Source organism: Somniosus microcephalus, chromosome 9 (assembly GCF_052327205.1).
Source record: "Somniosus microcephalus isolate GS21.2 chromosome 9, FLI_Smic_1.0, whole genome shotgun sequence".
Taxonomy (NCBI): domain Eukaryota; kingdom Metazoa; phylum Chordata; class Chondrichthyes; order Squaliformes; family Somniosidae; genus Somniosus; species Somniosus microcephalus.
In genome coordinates this window covers 202,041,724-202,047,723 of record NC_140995.1, presented here as the reverse complement: position 1 = coordinate 202,047,723, position 6,000 = coordinate 202,041,724, and positions in this window count along the sequence as shown.

Sequence of the window (6,000 nt, the reverse complement as noted above, 5' to 3'; positions counted from 1 at the left end):
CTGCCAAATCTCTGCCCACTTACTTAGCCTGTCTATGTCCCCTTGCAGGTTTTTTATGTCCTCCTCACTCACTACTTTCCCTCCCATCTTAGTATCATCTGCAAACTTTGATATGTTACACTCGGTCCCCTCCTCCAAATCATTAATATAGATTGTAAAGAGTTGGGGACCCAGCACTGACCCCTGCGGAACACCACTGGTTACTGATTGCCAGTCTGAGAATGAACCATTTATCCCAACTCTCTGCCTTCTGTTAGATAGCCAATCCTCTATCCATGCCAGAATATTACCCCCAATCCCGTGATTTTTTATCTTAAGCAATAATCTTTTGTGTGGCACCTTGTCAAATGCCTTTTGGAAGTCTAAATACACTACGTCCACTGGTTCACCTTTATCCACCCTATATGTTACTTCCTCAAAGAACTCCAGTAAATTTGTCAAACATGACTTCCCCTTCATAAAACCATGCTGACTTTGTCTTATTAAATTATGATTATCCAAATGTCCTGTTACTGTCTCCTTAATAATGGACTCCAAAATTTTACCTACCACAGATGTTAGGCTAACCGGTCTATAGTTTCCAGCCTTCTGTCTACTGCCCTTTTTAAATAAGGGTGTTACATTAGCAGTTTTCCAGTCTGCCGGGACCTTTGCTGAGTCCAGGGAGTTTTGGAAGATTATTACCAATGCATCCACAATCCCTACCGCCACTTCCCTCAAAACCCTGGGATGTAAGCCATCAGGTCCAGGTGATTTATCCGCCTTGAGTCCCATTATTTTACCAAGTACTACTTCCTTAGTGATTTTAATCGTATTTAGCTCCTCCCCCCCTATAGCCCCCTGCTTGTCAAGTGTTGGGATATTCTTGGTGTCCTCTACTGTAAAGACTGATGTAAAATATTCATTCAGTGTTTTTGCCATCTCCATATTTCCCACCATTAATTTCCCGGTCTCATCCTCTAAGGGACCAACATTTACTTTAGCCACCCTTTTTCTTTTTATATAACTATAAAAACTCTTACTATCTGTCTTTATATTTTTTGCTAATTTACTTTCATAATGTATCTTCCCTTTCTTAATCAATCTTTTTGTTATTTTTTGCTGTCTTTTAAAGTTTTCCCAATCCTCTATCCTCCCACTAGATTTGGCTACCTTATATGCCCTTGTTTTTAGTCGAATACTATCCTTAACTTCTTTACTTAGCCACGGATGGCTGTCTTTTCTTTTACACCCTTTTTTTCTCAGTGGAATATACTTTTTTTGGAATTTGTAAAATAACTCCTTAAATGTACACCACTGATCATGTATCGTCTTATCCTTTAACCTATTTTCCCAATCCACTTTACTCAATTCTGCTCTCATACCTTCATAGTCTCCTTTATTCAAGCTTAGCACGCTTGTTTGAGATACAGCCTCCTCACCCTCTAACTGAATATGGAATTCAACCATGTTATGGTCACTCATTCCAAGGGGATCCTTTACTAGGACATTTTTAATTAATCCTGTCTCGTTACACAGGACCAGATCTAAGGTTGCTTGCCCCCTGGTTGGTTCAGTTACATACTGCTCAAGAAACCCATCCCTAATACACTCAATGAACTCATCCTCAAGGCAGCCCTGCCCAATTTGATTCGTCCAATTTACATGATAGTTAAAATCCCCCATAATTATAGATGTTCCCTTATTACAAGCCTCAACTATTTCCTGATTGATACTCCGTCCAACCGAGTTGCGACTGTTCGGAGGCCTATATACTACACCCACTAGTGTTTTTTTCCCCTTATTATTCCTTATCTCCACCCAAACTGTTTCATTATCCTGGTCCTTTGACCCAATATCATTTCTCTGTATTACAGTGATTCCTTCCTTTATTAACATAGCCACCCCACCTCCCCTTCCTTCCTGCCTGTCCTTCCTGATTGTTAAATAACCTGGTATGTTTAATTCCCAGGCATTGTCACCCTGCAGCCATGTTTCTGTAATGGCCACAAGATCATACCCATATGTAGCTATTTGTGCCTTTAACTCGTCGGTATCCGGGGTTTCTGCCAGAGTTACGGTGGCCAATTGGAAATTCCCAGCCTGTGTCTTATCTCTTGACTCAGTGTTATCGTTTACAGTGGTGCTAATTAAATGCATGCTGGGATAGTGAGAGAGGGAGATCAGATCAACAACATCGATTTTTATAGAAGAATGACTGAAACTTATTTCAACACATATTGGCTAGTTTTAACTTTTGGTGATAGTGTTAACGGGCAATATCGGATCAGCTGCCCGCTATACACCTTGTCCGATTGTAGTTTCCATCAATAGGAAAGCTGCATAACAGTCCAATATTGCCCTGTTTACACTATCGACTAAAGTTAAAATTACCCCCATGCTGTGCTGACAGGATCAGGGCATTTAATAACTCTCTAGTTTTACTTGGTTTAATTACTGCATCTACTTTCTTTAGGTCCATAGAAGTGCCAGCACCAATGCCAAGGGTGTGATTTCCAAACTATGTAAATTTGTATTTGGGGCATGTCCTTGTAGTGACACCAATTCTTTGCCTGTAATGTATGCAGACAAGCAGCTGCTATAGCAGAGTATGTCTCTTAAAAAGTGTTAAGTGTTTAAGGCTGCAGTACTTAACCAATCACTGTTGATGTCTGTGCTTTTCCTGCTCATTTACAGTCTGGAGTAAATGAGGAGTGAGTCTTATGATCCTATGCTATAATTGTCTTTATCTTGTGATATGTATCATTATCTTATATCCTGTGATATATGTGTACATTTACCCTGTGAAGTGTGTATAGTACCCTGTGATACAACAACAACTAGTATTTATATGGCGCCTTTAACGTAGTAAAACGTCCCAAGGCGCTTCACAGGAGTATTAAATACAAAAAATTTGACACCGAGCCACATAAGGAGAAATTAGGGCAGGTGACCAAAAGCTTGGTCAAAGAGGTAGGTTTTAAGGAGCGCCTTAAAGGAGGAAAGAGAGGTAGAGAGGTTTTGGCAGGGAATTCCAGAGCTTAGGGCCTAGGCAACAGAAGGCACGGCCACCAAAGGTTGAGCGATTATAATCAGGGATGCTCAAGAGGGCGCGCAGATATCTTGGGGGGGGGCGAGGGGGGGGTTGGTGCTGGTGGAGATTAGAGAGATAGGGAGGGGGGAGGCCATGGAGGGATTTGAAAACAAGGATGAGAATTTTGAAATCGGGGTGTTGCTTAACCGGGAGTCAATGTAGGTCAGCAAGCACAGGGGTGATGGGTGAACGGGACTTGGTGCGAGTTAGGACACGGGCAGCCGAGTTTTGGACGACCTCAGGTTTACGTAGGGTGGAATGTGGGAGGCCAGCCAGGAGTGCGTTGCAATAGTCAAGTCTAGAGGTAACAAAGGCATGGATGAGGGTTTCAGCAGCGGGTGAGCTGAGGCAAGGGTGGAGACGGGCGATGTTACGGAGGTGGAAATAGGCGGTCTTAGTTATGCTGCGGATATGTGATGAGAAGCTCATTTCAGGGTCAAATATGGCACCAAGGTTGCAAACAGTGTGGTTCAGCCTCAGACGGGTGTTAGGGAGAGGGATGGAGTCAGTGGTTAGGGAACAGAGTTTGTGGTGGGTCCTGAAAACAATGGCTTCGGTCTTCCCAATATTTAATTGGAGAAAATTTCTGCTCATCCAGAACTGGATGTTGGACAAGCAGTCTGACAATTTAGAGACCGTGGAGGGGTCGAGAGAAGTGGTGGTGAGGTAGAGCTGGATGTCGTCAGCGTACATGTGGAAACTGACGCTGTGTTTTCGTATGATGTCGCCAAGGGACAGCATGTAGATGAGAAATACATGCAAATGTTATCCTGTAATATGTATATTGCCTGGTGATGTGTACATTATCCTATGACATATCCACATATCATCCTGTGACGTGTGCATTAACCTGTGACATATGTACACATTAATCTATTCCTCTCATACATCCCTTATTCCATCCAGCTTTGTTTCCCTTGTCATTAATTTTTCTTTTTTGACTTTTTGTTTTTTTTACCTGCCTCTACCCTGACAGTTTGTGGCATTAAATTTCCTATACAAATACTTCAGTGTTATTCCTGACAGTTGCTAAATGCAGTCAGCCTCACCTGCTGTTGCACTAAATGAACAAACAGTTTAAGAAATGGAGAATATCTGGCAGTGATTACAGGGCAGTAATCTTATTGAAAGGTTCACATGTCACACGAACCAAGCACAAGTGTCTATAAAGTATTATTAATTTAGAACAGACACACACAGCACTTTGTCTCAAGCTGCTGACTTTATTTTGAGATGTCTCCAACTTCCTCTAGTCCTCTCCCAGTGGCCACCACCAACTGCACTCTAATAAACAGGCAAACTCTTTGGGTTACAACAGTACCAAACAAACTAGGTGTAGAACACACAACATGACAAAAGTTGCATCCATCATTCCAACTCCAGGATATTAGTCTTGAGGACACTCCAGGATGTACGTGCACACGTATAGGTACAGACACATACACATGTACACGCACACATGTATGTACACACACACACATACACAGCCTCTCTAAAGAAGTTGCTTTATTCCATTTTAGGACTGCTTTTTTCAAGCGGAGCTGCCATTGCATTTCTCAAGTCCTAAATACACGATGCTCTCCACACTGAAGCATTAACAATTGTGATGTAGTTTCTACAAGTTTGTTGACTAATAATCTCCAGCTGATAACAGAGAAATAGTTCACTCAATATCAATGACACCCTGACATTATATAATATCGCCCTATTGGAACATGTTCCAAATAGTTACAGCTCACACATTTTCCTTTGTTAGTTAGCAGGAGCATCACTGATTTAGCTCGTCAAGTAACCCAGTTTGGGGGTGGGGAGGAGGGTAATGGAGGTGCACGGAATGTCAGCAGCAATTTGACCAATTGATTTTTCTTCCTGTTTTCTGGTGCTGCACTAATGATGCCAATATCCATATCAATCTACCTCTCCGACTGCGACATTTAAAACTGATGGGGATTTCCAGAGAAACAGGCAGCAAATATTGCAAATCTGGAGATGAGCTTTGAACTGAATTTATAGCCCAAAGTCAGGCCATGTTGGGTTTATGTGCAAACGCCTGTCGCAATTTGGACCATTTTAGATTCAAAATAAATATCAGCAGGTTTGTAAGATTGAATGAAGTATTGTCACTAACCAAGTCGTGTCAGAAGTTTCATCCATCATGCCAGCTGGCACTAATGGTAGGTGAATCTGGAAAAAGGAGGGACATTTCCAACTCTGCGGTGCTGGTGGGAAGCCTCCCATGGTGGAAAACCAGGAGCGCAGGGCACACCTCCCATCCCATTTGCTGTCAATGGGTGAAGTTTCCCTTTAGAGTTTATTTATAGCTGAGTGGCCAAGTGGGTTCTACCTTTGCTGGACTGGTGGCAGCATGAACCAGACTTCAGAAAGACCCCAATATTGTGACCCGCCAAAGCCAGAATAAATTCAAACACTTCTTTCTCCAACTCTGAGTCACCTATCTGATTCATACTACGTGCACCTTACAGCCACTTCTTTCTTCTTATTGCGTATTCAACAGAATTTTACTTGTTTTGAGTGAATTTCTGGCAGCTGTTTCGCGAGTGCTACGGTGTAACCAGAGTTTAAGCGATGGAGGCACAAGTCGTCAGCTGTATAGTTGAGTTGCCATTGACTGTGAGGCATCATTTGGAAATGAACCACTACTTACATGCGCTATAATGAATAGTTTCAGCTTACAAAGGTAACTTGATGCTTTAGTCTATCAAGTTAATGACACCCTGGAAGGTGAGGTGGACAAGACCGGAGGGAGGTTGAGCTGATAGATCTTTCGGCCTACCTTCTATTCGGTAAGGCCTTCTGCACTTCCCAAGTCCATCACTGTTCGCTCATACTTTAAAGAGTTCTGGATTTCAGTCGTAGATTATTGCTAGTGTTAGATAACTTCATTTTACCAACTGCTTTGCTGTTTG